This window comes from Neovison vison, chromosome 13 (assembly GCF_020171115.1).
Source record: "Neovison vison isolate M4711 chromosome 13, ASM_NN_V1, whole genome shotgun sequence".
NCBI lineage: Eukaryota > Metazoa > Chordata > Mammalia > Carnivora > Mustelidae > Neogale > Neogale vison.
The window spans coordinates 32,599,052-32,615,959 of NC_058103.1; the positions used below are offsets into that span (position 1 = coordinate 32,599,052).

The 16,908-nt window shown below is 49.4% G+C and overlaps 1 long non-coding RNA gene across 1 annotated transcript in view; it reads left to right on the forward strand.

The window, feature by feature from the left end:
* LOC122893881 overlaps positions 1-15,996 on the forward strand; it is a 54,823-nt gene extending 38,827 nt beyond the window's left edge. The window contains exons 2-4 of the long non-coding RNA XR_006381708.1: positions 8,869-9,054; positions 12,016-12,153; positions 15,879-15,996. This is a non-coding gene — a long non-coding RNA (uncharacterized LOC122893881). The remainder of the gene's footprint in view (positions 1-8,868; positions 9,055-12,015; positions 12,154-15,878) is intronic.
* Positions 15,997-16,908: the final 912 nt, after the last annotated feature.

A 16,908-nucleotide genomic window follows, 5' to 3' on the forward strand; every position in this document is an offset into this window, starting at 1 on the left:
GGGCCATATGAACTTGTTTGCTTGGCTGGTCTGGTTGAAATACCTGTTGAAGAAGGTATCTCAGTTTATCTTGGCTCAAGGCGGTTGCCAACTTCCCATGCCCATATTTAAGTTATTGTGGTTCCCAGTGGAACCCAGCTCGATAGTCCTGGGGACTTTACATTCTACATCTACCACTGACATGGCATGAGACCTTGGCAAGCTACATAATACATGAGCCTCAGTTAGCCCAGGCATAAAATGGGAGAATCATTTTGACTCCATAGGGTTGCTGAGAGGATTAAGTGCACTTGATCTTTGCCAAAAGGCTGAGAAGCAATGCTGAGAGGAGTAAGTGAAATAAAAATATAAAATGCTCCTGGCACAGGGTGGGCATTTAAAAATATTAATTTCCTTCCTTTCACTCAAAGGCAGTTTGTGCCATTCATTCATTCAACAAAATCCTATTTATTTAAAAATAAATAATAATAATAAATAAATAATAATTAATAATAATACGTAGGCTCCACACCCAACATGAGGCGCCAACTCACAACCCTGAAATCAAGAGTCACACGCTCTACCAACTGAGCCAGTCAGCACCCCCGTTCAACAAATTTTATGGAGTGCCAAGTAGAAGCTAACAAACGATGCCCCCTGTGCTTCCGCAACACAGTGACCCAGATATCTCAGCCCTTATGAAACATTTAGTCTAGTGGGTAAAAAGGAATCAGGTGTCAGGGAAATCGTGGCGTCACGTTTTCTCAGCCTTGTTCTTCGATATCTTGTCACTTGGCCATGGGGCTAGACATGAGCATGATGCTCAAGGGGAATTCTGTGAACCAACCTTGAGAACAAGACAGCGGTGACTCACAACAGGTTAGTTTCCGTCAGCAGCAAACGAAGGGCTGGGGACAGGGTCAGGGAGCCCAGCAGCTGTCACAACAATCACCACCATCTCCTACTTATGTGGGACTCTTCTCCCTGTGCAAGCTAAGTGCTTTCTGGGCATTACTCAGTGAATTCTCACAGCCTCCTCAGGTGGCAGGAGGGGTGGAGATTATTAGAGATGAAGCATGCACGGCAAGAAAATAAGTGCTTTGCCTGTAGTCACACAGCCGGCAGAGGCGCCTGATCCAGAATTGGGTTGCCCAACTTGGAGCCCGTTGGCTCACATTCTGACCTTCAGGGCCGTGAGGTCAGGATGCTGTGTCAGGCTGTGGGAGGCGGGTCCGATGGTAGTGGGCGGGGCCGATGGTGGCAGGACGGCCTTTCTGCTTGTTTCTACAGTCTTGAAATAAGGGTTCTAATTCTGCACTGTATTCTGTTCAGGTAGCCCTGAGAGTTCCATTTGCGGATACCCCAGTGTCTGTCTCTTCCTTGTCCCTTGATACTGTCCATAGGATGTTAATGCCATGGGACCCTAGAGGCAACCTAGCCCAATCCCTTTGTGTTACATATGAGGAAACTGAGGCCCAGAGAGATGAGAGGACTTACCCACGGCTGCACAGAGTGGAGGTGGCTGATCTAGGTCTGGAGCTCAGCTCCCAGCCACCACAGCTGCCCTCTCCGCTCCACCATCGGGAAGGCTCCCAACAGTGGTCTGGGTTGATAATCCCAGCCCTCCCTGTTCTCATCTGCCACTCCTGACATCCCACCTTGGAGTTTCTCCCGGCAGAGTGCCTCTTTGGGATTTCTCCTGGAGCCCTGCCTGCCGTGAGTGCTGTCGTGGGCACTGGCCGCAGGATAGATGCCTGGAACTCGCGCCGCGTCCTGGAGCATCCAAGCAGGGGAGCCACAGCGGCCGCCATCCTTACTCTCGTCGGCAGCACCCGCTCTTCTGAATCCCCTTTCTCGCTTGAGTGCCGAGTGCACTTAGCACATGTGGGAATATTTTCCGATGACAGCAACTTCTTCTCTGCCAGAGATAACATCTGTGTTAGTAAACTCTTTTACCTACCAAGCTTGCCACTTTCTTCCACCGCGCGCTCACACACCTCTGGGGCCTCCCGTGCTTTGGTCAGGGGTCGCCGTCTTGGACAAGGCCGTCTGCGGCCTCTGTCCGCTGACCATCCCGCCTCTCGCATCGTTTGCCTTCGGGAGCCTGGTGGGCCAGCCGGAAATTGCACTCTGCCTCTCCCTGTGGGGTCCCCACGCTTGAAGCCTACTGGTACAAATGCGGTAGATGGCCGTAGGTGGGGATGATCTACTTTTTATGCTTGTATTTTGATGTCAGCTTAGCACTTCTTGGGTTTTTAGATCTTCTCTCTCTCAGGGTCCTGGGAGCAGGGAGGCTTAAGCTTTGTAGATTCCCATGGCCTTTTTCCTGGGAACATTCCCGAGGACCTCACAGACACTGCTGCCGCTGGGATGCTGCTGCTGAAGACTGCTGCAGATGGACCTCTCCGCCTGCCCATTCCCCCCCAGCACAGGTGGCCTGGTCCCTGCCGTCCCATAGGAGCTTGCTGTGGGGGGCCCAGGGCTTTGGCTCACAGGAAGGAAGGAAGGGAGAGAGGAAAGGTCCAGGTGCAGTGAGGGTGAGAGATCCCTGCTTCTGCTATGAAATGGGTCCCCTGTGGCGCAAAGGTGACGCTGTCTAGGGACACAACTCTAGGATTCTACAAGCACCGATGGGAGGCCTTCCCATGGAGCTGTGGTTTAGCTGTCGGGTGGTGTGACGGTATCAGCACTGGGGGCATCAGAGAGTGGATGTGCTCAGCCCGTCCTTTACGGTGGAGAGAAATCTGCTTTGGGTGCCTGCTGCGTGGACAACCTGCCCCGTGGAGCTACCTAGCGCCTCTCTTGCCGATGCTGCAAGCATTGTGCCTCTGTCTCATCCATCTGCACGCTCTGAGAAGTGGTACTATTACCGCCGTCTTGCAGATGGGGAAACTGGGGCGCAGAGCAGGTCTGGCACGTGAATGGAGTGAGGCTGAGAACACGGGTCTGACCCCAGTGGGGAGGTCATACTGCATCCTGTCCTGTCGACATTCACACCTAAACCCAAACGGAAGGAAAAAATGGCTTCAGAAGGAAAATAGTGTTAGTCATTTCTCTGATGGTCAACATAATATATGTCAATTGTAAAAAAAAATTCCGATGGTCACCAAATTTGGGATGTAGATTCCTCAGATGGGGAAGAAGGGGGAAGGTGAGTGGCTTCAGTTGTAATAGCAAGGCCTTCTGGTTTGGGTTTTTTGTTTTTTTGTTTTTTTTTTTTGCTTGGTGAGTGCGTGGTTGTTATATTTTTCTTGATTTCCTTACTGTATATCTTAAATATTGCACACTAAACTCAAATCACTCAATCTCTAGAGCACAAGATTATTGAAGATTATTGAAAATGAAGGAATTTAAATTATTATTTCTAATACCTGGGGCATTAAGGACTGAAGGACTGTTTAAAGAGCCAGAAAGGGGAGCACTTCCCGTGAGAATGAAGGAAAGCGCTTGGGCAGAGAAACAATCATGGAATTCGTTATTATGAAATCAAAAATTATATCAGGCATTCTGCAGATAGTTAATGGGGGTCTATATGTGTCAAGCACTGGATTAGGCCCTAAAAAATAAACACACTCCTGTTCTGGAGTTTTCGTTCTATTGAGAAACAAAGGTAAACATAGGCCAGTAGTCAGCAAAATCATTGTACAAACTGGGCTGATGGCAGTAAGAAGGGTGGTTTTTTTAAAATTTTATTTATTTATTTGTCAGAGAGAGAGAGAGAGCGTGCACAAGCAGGGGAAGTGGCAGGGAGAGGCAGAGGGAGAAGCAGGCTCCCCACTGAGCAAGGAGCCCGATGTGGGACTCGATCCCAGGACGCTGGGATCATGACCCGAGCTGAAGGCAGCGGCTTAACCCACTGAGCCACCCAGGCTCCCAAGAAGGGGTTTAAGTAGAGCTAACATCCCAAGAGAGAAGGTCCCTTGGAAGGGAGGAGACTCCAGTGGACTCATCCTTGGTCCCAAAAGTTTCCTCTCTCATCTCCCACTGCAGATTTGGGGAGCAGCACAGCAAACTCGGGGAATGAGGCGAGGGAAGAGACAGAGCCAGTCTGAGGCACGCCAAGGAGGCCTAGAAGCCTCAAACGCAACCAGTCAGGGGCTGGTTCCACCCTGGGTGTGCCCAGAGCCTGTGCATTATACTCTAATGAGGGGTTGGGCCAATGGTGGTGTGTTTCTTTCTTTTTTTTTTAATGAGGTGCTGCTTTGCATAGATAAATACTATGATTGTGATGTGGGAACTAAATGGCAGATCATTATGCAAAGAGCACTGGCAGAGGTGAGATTATGAAACCAGTTCTGCTTGAGGCCTGCTGTCTGAGCGTGGGAACTAGGAGGTGCCTGACTGTCTGTGCCTCCACCTGGGCCAACTGGCTGGAGGCTGCTGGTCCTGGACAGGAAACACTCCTCTTCACTGTGTATCCCAGACTCAGAATCCCAGGAGAGGGGAACAGAAAGGGGAAGGCAGGTGGCTCCTCCACCCACTGTCGTCCCTGCTCTTGCAGTTGGTGGGACCCAAACTCTGCCTTTAATGGATTCCTGATTGTGGTCAGACAAGAGTGGGGGCTTCGGGTGTCCCGCAGGAGACTCCAAGAAATCCTAGGCCTGGGGGGAGGCAAGAGAACAGGGAAAGGAAGAATGACCTTGGTTCTGAGTGTCCAAGCTGGTTTCGCAGTGGGGACAGCTGGGTCTCAGGGAGATGCAGGGCAGTCAGAGAGGAAAACTCCAGCAGCCTGGAGAGAGGCAGAGAAGACGGCCCGGGAGGGAGTCTGGGGCTCCAGCATCCAGGCCATGGGTGCTCCCGTGATGCCTCATGACAGGGGGACTTGGTGCTGCTGGAGTAGTCAACCAGCTACGAAAGGCAGCACACACAGTTTGTGCTTTGATGCGCCCACCCATCTGCCTTTCGTCAGGCTCAGAAAACCTGCTGAGGGTGAGCATTGTTGACAGCTTCCAAGAGGTCAGATCCAGGAGATATATAAAGCCAAGGTCAGCACTGCCAGGGAGGAAGACCCAGCAGCCTGCATCCCAGGTGTTTGGTGCCCTGAAGGCTGCAGTGAGAGCGCCCCCTACAGAGCAGATCAAGGAGAGGCAGCCTGGGGAACAGGAAGCTGGAGAGTTTATCAGGCAGGGCAAAAGCCATCAATTCTTTTACTCAACCAACAACTATTTGTTGGGCAACTCATTTTTTCATGGAAGTGAAATCAGAACAACCTCCTTATGTTACACATCTGGAGAACAACCAGAGTTTTCCTTGGTTCCTCAGCACACTGTTACAACATCAGCTCAAAAGAGGAAGTGAGACTGGCTAATGGTCTTCATTACGTCCAGACCTCCCTTCCTACCTCTACTGGCAGGGCAGCTGGAGAGAGGCAGCATGGGAATTGGGGGAGGTGGTTCCACCTTTCCCAAGCTCTTGGGACTCAGTGGGACGTCTCTGGATATTCCCTAGACATGTTGGGTGATGTGGCAAGGAGTGTTAATGATGCAATTCAATTACGCCAGGCTGTTAATGAGCTAAGTGCTGTATCTTCATTATGCATCAAATACTGGAAGACATTAGATGCTTACAGTGTCCCAGGCCTTCCCGATACAGAGCATCATGATTCTGTAAGAAGCTCGGAATCCCTACTTGTCCAGCTTCTTCAATGACCTGATCTTAAACTGATCCGTAAAACTGTGACTCTTACTCTTAGGGCTCTAAGAGAGCGAATTCATGGATGATTACAATATTCATATTTCATGCCATCCCGGGAATGGTCTTTGGACCTTGTTTTACTCTGTTCTCATTGTCAATGCTCACCACAGCACTGATTCCAGTCCTGGAAATGAGTGCTAAGGAAATTACTCAACAGAAGTAAAAAACTGCATGTTCCAAGATGCTTGCTGCTATTAAAAATGGGAAACAACTTAGCACGGAGGAGATACGAAATGTTAGAAAGCTAGTTGAGAAGATGATAGCAAATCTGTACATGGTACCTTATACAACCACTAGAAATAGGAATAATAATGCCTTTGCAGAATATATTGTGGAATATATTTCTTATTTGGCAGCAAATGGAAAAGGTAGAATACAAACATGTATATATATTTTGGCAACCTGTAAGGTATGCATTGATTTTAAGGCTGTTTGCACAATAGATCATTGTATTAGAATGGTGGAATGCTGGGCATTTTATTATTTTACAAAATTAGTGTTAATGTTAAATATAATTTAAAAGCACTCTAAAAAGAAGAAAAAATGCTACTTTAAAATATCATAGAAACCCTTCATGATTAGCTGTTTTCCCTATGACCCTGAACTTGATTCTCAAAGTGAGGCGTAGGGTGACCTTGACATTATTTTCAACATGCTGATTTAGTCCTGCCTCACCTGGGACCAGAACCTCCTATGACAGTAATCCAAGAATCAGAAGTTCAGCCAGGCTGTGAAATTATTCTAACACACATTCATGATTGAGAACCACTGATTCAGAAGTTCTCAGAATCAAACTGTAAGCAAATGACAAGAGGGAGAAATTGACTTTCTCTCCTGAGAAGCAGACAGATTGATTCTCTGAAAACTAGTATGTTCAGGAATCAGTTCATCAATCTTTGAATTTACCAAAGTTTTCAATTTAGCAAACTTATCTTAAACTTGTTTTAAACAGTAATCTTCCGTGCTCGCTTTGGCAGCACATATACTAAACAGTAATCTTCTAAAATATATTCAATGAATATATTCTCCACGAACATCTGATTGCATTCTGCCTGAATATGTTGGTAACTATCCATTAAGAATATGTTCCTATATGATTCAATATATTCCTCAGGAATATATTTCTTGCAAAATATTTTCATTAAATAACATACTTAAAAGAAAATATATTCATAAGAAGTATTTACTTATATGAAAATAAAGTCATTCTATGTCTCTGAGCTTTTGACAAGTGGAAAATTCCTTCAATCGCTGTTAAGAAAAAGAATTCGTTGAGAATATTCAAGAAGTTTTTGTGAAATTAGTGAATTTAGTGAATTCAGAGCTGTTGTTCAGCAAACTGATCCTTTGAGGGATTCAACTTTGGTTGAATTGACCTAGAGTCCTTTCAAAAAGCCCAAGGGACTCTGGGCTATGCTGAGGTTCAGGAGCAAGTGAAAGTCCAGGGGGCTAAGGTCAGGTCAGCAGGCTGAGTAAGGATCTGGGTGTGGGAGGTGTCTCCTAAGAAGAGGCTCCGATACTCACCCTGAGAATCCCAAGGAGGCCAGTGGTGGCTATTCCTCCTTCCACATCCAGTGGGGGCTAGAGCCTGCCAACTGTTTCATCACAGGGGAGAAAGCAGCCTTTACCAGTTAGAGATGTTAAGACCCATTCTATGGAGTTTCGAAAAGGGAGGTAATGGTTTGCAACAGAACTGGAGAAATGGGGACAGATTGCACTGTTAGAGGGAGCCACCGTATGTCTTACACCCCTTACCTAAGGGGGTACTTCCCCAAAGAAATCTCCTTTCTCCCCTGTGTGACCTTCCTCTGTGACTCTGCCATTGCTTTGTTGCTTACGCAAATTCGCACATGACCGCCATTTTGGGCTTCACCCTGACAGTTTGGCAGCTACTGAAAGAGCCCTCAGAAGGAGACTGTGTTGGTGCCAATGCCCACAGAGAGTCTTAGATAATCCCTGACAACCTCAGGTCACATCTACTGAGTGTTTTCCATATTTGAGTCAGTGTCTTGCCAGTTTCCATGCATGGTCTCACTTAAACCTCACTACACTGAGACCTAGAGATGCCAACTCATTGCTCCAGACCTCATAGCCCCTGTGCAGTTGACCTGAACTTTGACACCAGGTAGGTCGGCTCCAGAGCTTCTGCCTCCTTTGTGTAGAGAGAAACTCTCAGTTTTATCACCCGAAACCCATCTATCTGCTGCCAGTGTAGTCTTGAGGACAGATATTTAAAGAGAAAATCAGGAAGTGAAGGAAGACGTATTCTCATAGCTGGCCTGCTGTGAGCTTGCTACAGATTTTCAGACTGGGCCAAATGGACTCTGGTTCTTGGGACCAACAGCAGATGAAAGCTGGGTGACTCCTTATTCAATATAAAAGGAATCAATCAGCAATACAGGTCCTGAGGAACTCCTCTGAGTGTCATATCCCAGGGGAGATGCAAACCAACTGACTTAAGCTTGTTTTTGTTGGGTTGCTTGAGAAAACACAAGATGTCCAGTTAAATTTGGATTTCAGATACACAACAAATAAATTTTTAGTGTAAGTATGTTCCAGATACTACGGGGGATATACTTATACTAGCAAATTTTGTTGTTTATTTAAAATTCAAACTTCACTGGGAATTTTGTATTTCTATTTGCTAAATCTGGCAACCCAATGTCTTTGGGGAGATAGCTCACAACTCAGGCAGTGTGTTAATAAAGACAGAGCGAGAGGTATGGATAATGGGGCCTTTGGAGAAGGGAGAGTTCTGGATGTAAATCCAAGGAGGTAACACGGTCTCTGGGTAACAGACTCAGTGGAAGGAGCTTTGTGATGGGAAGGGTTCTTGGCAGAGCTGGTTCCTAAGGATAGGAGGGAAGGATCCAGAGGGGTAGAGAGGAGGGAAGCCTCCAAGACAATGTAGGGACAAGGAAATGTCTAAAGGGGCTTTGTGTTGGGGAGGACCAGAAGTGAATGATGGGTTTGTGGAGGATCTTGAGTGTCCTGCTAGGGATTCTGGACAATGTATTTTGGAGAAGGATGGGTGGCTAGTTGAAGTAGGATTTTAGGTTAGGAAGGTTAATCTGGTGATGGCACAGAGGACTGGTGGGAATGGTGAGTGGGACTGGGAGCTGAGCACAAGGTGGTGAGGGTCTGTGGGAGAAGGTGACCAAAAGGATACTCCAAAGCAATGGCCTCAACTTACAGGTATAATATCCAGGTGCCCATCAGGAAGATCGGTAGCCCAATGTGACTGTCTTCTATCAAGTGGGAGATCTGGGCCCTGCTGGGTACAGAGGAGGAGAAAGCAGCCATGGTTGCAGAATCTCACAGGGAAGATACTCCTGTCCTTGGCGCCCTCTGAAGTCTCTCACCACAGAAGATGAAGGCAGAGTGAGTGTTATATCTTGTTCTCTTTTACCCACTCTCCCTACAACACACACACACACACACACACAAACACGCGCGCTTGTGCACACACACCCTACTGTTGCTTATTCAGTTTATTAGGTTTCCACAGAAAGCGAACTCCTTTCTAATCTCAGATAATATTTATTCGGGATGCAATTTCAGCCTTGCATTCTACTGTTTTGCCTCCCTTGGAGCCAGTCTTTCAAAGATCTATTCCCCTGCCAAAGCTGACCCTTCTTCTGTGGGTCCTCCTGCAGCTAAGACAACCCCTATTGCTTGTAAAGGGTTTTGAGATGCTCTAAGGAAAAGTACTTCGGCTGCACATAGGATTACTGCTACACGGCCAGCTCATCCCTTGCTCTGGCCCTGGCAGCATGCCAATCCTGAAAAGCCCACTCAGCTGTTCTAGGTTTTCCCAGAAGAGCTACCTGGGCAAGAAAGGAGAGGCCCAGACATGTTGGAGATGGCAACTGTTCCAGCCCTTTCCCGGGACTGGGTGGGACAGGGCAGATCCACAGGGGCAGGGCAGGAGGGAGGAGGCTGCTCCAGCAGGGGCAGAGCCCTGGGTACCCTGGCTCTATCTGATCTTCTCCCTACCCTGGGGTGATTGTGGGCTGGGCTTACAGCACACGTGACTTTCCAGAATGGCCTGGAGGACAGGTGTGGCCCCAGTGAAGAGGGAGAACATTAACCCCCCAGCCCCCCAGCATGTGATCAGTATTCAGTGAACGCAAGGTGTTCAAACCCTAACTCAAACACCTCATTTCCTGCCTGCTGCTGGCAGGTCTTAGGCTGGGTGACTGCTACTTTTTCCTCCCACTGAGCAGAGTGGGTGTGTGTCTGTCTTGGTGTCTTCCCTGTGCAACTGACCAAGGCCAAGGTGTGCTTGGGCTTATGTCTCTTGCAGGAACACGGCTAGCTTGCTCATGCGAGGACAGCTTGGCCTTGGCATCAAGGTGACCCGAACTTCAGGGGTGAGAATGGGGTGGGGGCAGGCAATGTGCAAACTGCCCATTCATCTTCACCATGCCAGCCACTTTCCTATGGGGAAGACCCACAGGCTCACCTTAGCTGCACACACCATTGCCCAAAAGCTAAACCATGCAGCCCATTAGGGGTCCTACCCCAGCCCCACAGACCTGCAGCCTTTCCTGTTCTTTCAGCAGCCCTGGACTATGCATGGACTGTGTACCTTTTCCCTGAGTGTCCTTCTTCCATCAACTTCTCTGCTTGGGAACTCCTTAGGGGACAAAACTTGCCCCAAAGTCATCTTTCCCATGAAGCCTGCCAGTTTCCTCCTTTGACGCCTTCTTCTTAGGGCTCTCTTCTGTCCCTTTGCTGGAGACCGCACTTAGAAAACCTCTTGCTCTGGAGGCTTTGTGTCCCCAGCTTTCAGCCCTGTGCAAGTCTCCGTGATTGCTTCTTGACCCAGCCTGGGTCCACTGAATGTTTGGGGTCTAGCCTGGCTGGACTTGGAGGTTCTCTGGGAAATGATGCCTACAACCTAGGCTTTGACTTCCCTTTCCACTTCCAATGGCCTCCCCAGAGGTGGGCTGCTGACCCAGCAGGAAGTCCCCAGGTCAGTGTCCATGCATACCACCTGTGGCTTGTCTCAGCCTCACACCCGCCTTCTCTGGCTCATCTCTGAGGCACCGGGTTCCTCCTCTATCCCCCAGACTCCTCCACTGACCGCTCCCTGGCCTTTCTTGCTGAGTCAGCCGTCCGCTAATTGCCACCAGCTGGCCAGGCTGCCTTCCCGAGATGCAGCGGGCTGCCTGTGCAGGGAGGCCGACCCTGGGTAGCTCTCGTGCTGGAGGAATTGGCACTGCTTCCTCTGGAGAATGTCGGGGAAGCTATCCTAGCCACGCCTGGTGTGGGGTGAGCTGGGGAGAAAGACCCAGGAGAATGTAGGGAAATGGGGAGTGGGCCTGGGGGAGACCAAGGGTCCCTCTTCTACTGTTTGCAGACTTTCTTTACAGCAGTGGTTCTCAAAGAGGCAGGGTGATTCCCTTTTCCAACCCTCACCTGCCTGGGGCATTTGGCAACGTCTGGAGGTGTTTTTGGTTGTCACAACTGGCAGGGGGAGGGGAGAGCTGCTGGCATTCAGTATGTTGAGGTTGGGGATGCTGCTAAGCGTTCCGCAATGCGCAGGACAGCCCCACGACACAGTCTTACTTGACCCACAGCGTCCACAGTGTCAAAGTTGAAAACCTTCCTTTAGAGAAAAGAGGCTGGGGCTGGCTGGGATAGGGGCCTCACGTCTTGGTGGGGTCTGGAGCGGGTTTTCATTTGTCTGGGGACTTGTTCTTTGGGCAGCCTAACCTGCCCCTCGGGTCCCCACAGGGAGCCACCAGCATCTCCCTGCACTCGCCCTGCTCCTCACTGCCCTCCCCCATCCCCACCCCACGATTCAGGTTGGGGAGGAGGCGCCCATTTCTGCAGCCAGCAGGCATTAGATGTGGAGAAAACCTCTTACCTTCCTTTATTTTGCTCCGTATCACCCCATGGTTTAAGAAGGGCAAGGAAGCAAGGACTTTCTTCCCATTTTTCCAAAACGCTACATATGAAGGAACATTTTTTTTTCTTTCATCCCCTATATGATAATATTATTCACCACCATGCACTGATTGCTTGCTTTGTACCTGGAACTTTCACACACACACACACACACACACACGATGTGATATCATTATCACAACAACAACGCTCTGAAATAGCTACCGTTATTCCTTGAAAAAAACCCCAGCTGAGGTCCACACTAGTTGTGGAACTTGACCAAATCACAGAGGTAGAAGGGGTGTTGCTGAGATTGGCACCAAGCCCTTCCTCCCAACTGGTGAATGGAACCCCCCCCCCCGAGATTTCTCCTGTAGGAAGTCAGTGTCATAGAGACACTTTTCTTTCTTTCTCTCTTTTCTTTTAAACACTCTACGAAACCAATAGAAGAACTTTCTAAGTGAAAAGGACCACAGGAGCTCTCATGTCTTCCAGAGCCATATGGGTATGAGCAAGGGGGGACCAGGAGAGAGGCTTCGGGCCACCACGCAAGAGGAGGCTGCCCGTGGACGTGACTGATTCCCGGTAAGGGTGACTAATGCTGCCATGAGTCAGCCTGGGCCCCGGAAAGGTCCTCTTCCTCCTCCAGGCCCCATGTTCCCCAGCCCTGGGGGTGATCAGGTGCCTGGAAGGAAGGACCAGGTGCCCCTCCCAGAGAGCATGGTCTGGTGGTCTTCTGCTCAGGCGTCCATCCCTCCATCCGGGGAGTTCTTGCTGGGCTGCTGAGGGCCTCTGGAGCTTCGAGGCTGCAGGAGGCAGGCAGTAAACAGGAAATGGTTAAGTAAGAGCAGGTGGGGCATGCCGGGTGCTGGAGCAGGGCAGGAAATAGCTAAGCGGCTGAATGGACTCAAAAGAATGTTCTGCCCTCCTCCCCGAGGCTTTGGCCAAGGGCTGTCCACCCACCCCTCCCTGCCCTGCACTGAGAGGCACCCAGCCCAGCAGCCGGCTGACCCCCTGCTGCCCTCCTCGGTTCTGCTGGGGCTGGGAGGTGCTGGGAGGAGAGGGCCCAGAGTACCAGGAAGCCCAGCCAGGAGAGATGGGGCAAGAAGGAGGGGGTTCCTTCCCTCCAGGGCTGTGAGCCAGGCCCATCTCCAGTGGCCCAGGAGTGAGGAGTTGGGGGGCGGGGTGTGAGCAGTCTCTCCAGGCCCCAGAGGTTGTTTTCCTCCTCCTGGTTCTTTGTTCCCTAGAGGGCCCTTTGTGTTGACTGAGGTTCCTACCCTGGGCTAAGCCCAGGGCTGGAACAGTGGCCTGGGATCTGGACAGAAAAGGCCGGAAGCTGCAGGGGTCTCCCCTGCTCTCCCCTTTGCTCCTCACAGCAGCAGGTGTCCCGGCAGAGGGGTGGCACTCTCTTATAAGGTGAGATGAGGAGCCCGAGGTTAGGGAAGTGGCGTGGCTCACACAAGGAAAGGGCGCTGGGGCTTGAACCACCCCCCCTTTTGCCTCCCTGCCCTTCTGCTGCTGTACCTCTGCTCCTTGGTGCCTCTCCTATGCAGAGAATTTTCTTCGCTCTACCCGGAGTAAAATTAGTGGTGCTCTGGGTGCTCTCCTGACCCCATTCTCAGGGGACCCATCCTCGTGGGCAAGCAGGGCTCTGCTTCCCGGGGTCCACTTGCAAGTGGGAGCAAAGGGTCCCATAGCTCCGGTCTTGCAATGTCACTGACACCTTACTGTCTGGGGACTCTGGGACAGCCAGGTATGAATACCCAGCCCAGGCCTCAGCAGGCACGATTCCCTGGGTGCGTGAGGGGCCCACTGGGACATTGAGGCAGGCATAGCCTGGTCCTGGTGCTGGTTGTTTCTTGTTCCCCAGCACATGGCTCCTGGGTGCGGCAGTCTTGCAAGGGGGAGTTGAAGGCCTTAGCCCCGGAGTAGGGGGAGAAGCTGTGCTCAGGTGTTTTCCCGTTAGCAGTGGACATAAAGGGTATCTCAGCCCCCAAAGAATGAGAACAACCAAGTTGATTGGGTATTATGTTCTGTTTGTTTATAGTAAGTATATATTTAAGTATGTGCATGTAGGGATTTACATGCATATTGGTGCACAGCAACCCAAAGAAGAGGTACTTGGATTATTCCCATTTTCCAGATGAGGCCTAGAGAAGGAAACTGACCTTCTCTAGTGGGTCAGGTATTCCGACTTCAGTCCTGGGCAGCTGGCTCTGGCCCACACTCTGGCAGGTTTGCCTGGGTGGGAGCCTTTGAGGAGGCCCCATTTGTTCTCCTCCAGGTCCCTCGTAAGATCCCTGTTCTGTAGGAAAATTTCCTTGTCTCTGAGGAGTCAGAATTTCCTGGGCATACACCAATATATCCGAGGCTCTTGGGGTCTCTGATTGAGAATGCCAGAAAAGAGGAGGAGAAAACAACTGGAGAGCTTGTCAGTTCTCCAGGCTGGGCCACAGGCATGGCGTCTTCACTGTGCCACTGTTATGGGGCCCTGGGGAAATTCTGCCATCAATTCTGTTCATTCAAGAGCTGTGGGTTGGCACCAACTTTGTGCCAGTCCCTGGGCTGGGCGCTGGGAGGAGCCAGCTAGAGCAGACCCATCGTGTGTGCCCTGGGGTGTTGGTGGAAGCAGAGGAGTATTTTTGTGCATCTTTTGATTCAGCGTGGTGGATGCTCCCAGGCGAGTGTGTGGGTGGGGAGCGTGGAAGCAGGGACTTGGTACTCAGCAGAGCCTGGGAAGTCAGAGGAGGTGTCCTGAAGGTGAGCGGGGTTGGCTGAGCCTTGAAGGAGGATCCCACTCAACCAGGAGGAAGAAAAGGGGTGGGCATGGGGAGCAGAGGGGACAGTGCAGGCAAAGGCTTGGAGGCCTGCCGTGCTAGTGAAAGCAGAGCACAGAAGCACCTCAGCATTGCTAGAGGCCCTGGGCCAGAGAGGACCTGGCTGGGTTGGCATCACAGGGCCAAGGAGGCCATGTCGTGGTCAGGGCCCTGGAGCTTTCTCAGCCTCCTTGTCCTGGCCTGAAAGACCCGCTGCAGAGAGAAGGGCCGTGGGGGAGGACAACACGAGAGGTGGACCCCCCTCCCCACCGCTCCCTGCTTCAAGAGTTGCGATGACGCTACAATGACAGAGACAGTAGAGGGACAGAAGGATGGATGTTTATGATCATGGACATGGTAAACAGTGCGCGAGACCCGCCCCTCACCCCCCATGCGCAACTGCATTTTGAAAAGTGCAAAGGGAATTCAATGGGGGAAAAATAATCTTTTTAAACAAGAAATGGTGCTGAAAAATTTGGACACCCATAATGAAAAAAAAAAAAAAAAGCCTTGGCTTCTAACTCAAATAATATCAAAGACAAAAACATAAGAGAAGGAATGAAAAGAAAAAAACCCTAAAAGTATGGAAGAAGAAAACCTGGGAGAAGAGCTCTGTGACTTGAGTAGGCCAAGTGTCTTATTAAGATACCAGAAGCATGATCCATGGAGGAAAAATGGACAAGGTGGATGGACCAAAATTAAAAACTTCCGGTTTTCAAAACACACCTAAGAAAATGAAAAGAAAAACCACAGGCTAGGGAAGAAAATGTTTGTAGAATCTGTATCTGACCGAGAGGACTTAAATTTAGACTATATTTAAAAATTCCCTAAAGTCAGTAATAAGAAAACAAACAATTTGGTTTTTAAAATGGGCAAAATATTTGAACACACACTTCATAGCAGAAGAGAGACAGATGGCAAATAAGCCCATGAAAAGACGTTCAACATCATTAATTACTAAATTAAAAATCATAATGAGAATCCACGCTATCTAAAAGTAGTTAAGATTTAAGGGCGCCTGGGTGGCTCAGTGGGTTGAGCTGCTGCCTTTTGCTCAGGTCATGATCTCAGGGTCCTGGGTTCGAGTCCCACGTCGGGCTCTGTGCTCGGCGGGGGGCCTGCTTCCCTCTCTCTCTCTCTCTGCCTGCCTCTCCATCTACTTGTGATCTCTCTCTGTCAAATAAATAAATAAAATCTTTAAAAAAAAAAAAAAGTAGTTACGATTAAAAAAAAAAAACCAAAAACTGTAACCCTCCAAAGCTGACCATACCAAGTACTGGGGAGGAGGAGGAGAAAATGAGAGTCTCCTTTGCTGCTGGTGGGAATGCAAAATGGCGCAGTCCCTGTGGAAGATGGTCTAGTGGTTTAGGGTACAGTTCAGCATCCGCTCACCCTATGACCCCCTAATCCCACCATTAGGTACTTACCAAGAAAGATGAAAACTTACATCCACAAAAACATGTATGCAAATATTTATAATGTCATCTTTCACAGTGGCTGGAAACAAGGTACAACCAGTGCAACAGAAATACCCTTCCATTAAGGAAAAAATGAAACAAGATGGGATCAGGAGGGAGACAAACCATAAAAGACTTTTAATCTCACAAAACAAACTGAGGGTTGCTAGGGGGAGGGGGGTTGCGAGAAGGGGGGGTAGGGTTATGGACATTGGGGAAGGTATGTGCTATGGTGAGTGCTGTGAAGTGTGTAAATCTGGCAATTCACAGACCTGTACCCCTGGGGCTAATAATACATTATATGTTAATAAAAAATTAAAAAAAAAAAAAAGAAATATCCTTCCATTGTATACCTTGCATACATCCTTCCCTTGCATACGTGCATTGAATGGATAGACACTGAATGGGACACGGCTCAGAGGTGAAAACAAACTGCTGGTTCAAGTCATACCACACACGAATCTCAAGTGCACCGGGCTACATGGGAGGAGCTGGACTCTGTGTGCAAACCCTGTGTACAAACTCTACATACAAACCCTGTGTACAAACTCTGTGTACAAGCCCTGTGGCTTTGTACGCAGGATTCCATCAGCAGGCACACCTTGGAGCTATCTCGGGTTTGGGTCCGGACCCCTGCAAGAATGTGATTATCTCCGTAAAAGGAGTCAGGTGAATTTTTTGGTTTCCCAGTGCATACAAAGTTACGTTTGCATGGTACAGTAGGCTATTATGTGTGTGATAGCATTATGTCTACAAAAACAATATAGCCCTTCATTAAACATGCGATCATCACTGAGCTTTCAGTGAGTTGTAATCTCAGATCACGGATCACCGTACCAAATACAACAGTAATGAAAAAGTTTGAAATGCAGGGGTGCCTGGGTGGCTCAGTGGGTTAAAGCCTCTGCCTTTGGCTCAGGTCATGGTCTCAGGGTCCTGGGATCGAGCCCTGCATCGGGCTCTCTGCTCGGCAGGGAGCCTGCTTCCTCCTCTCTCTCTGCCTGCTTCTCTGCCTACTTGTGATCTCCATCTCTCAAATAAATAAATAAAATCTTAAAAAAAAAAAA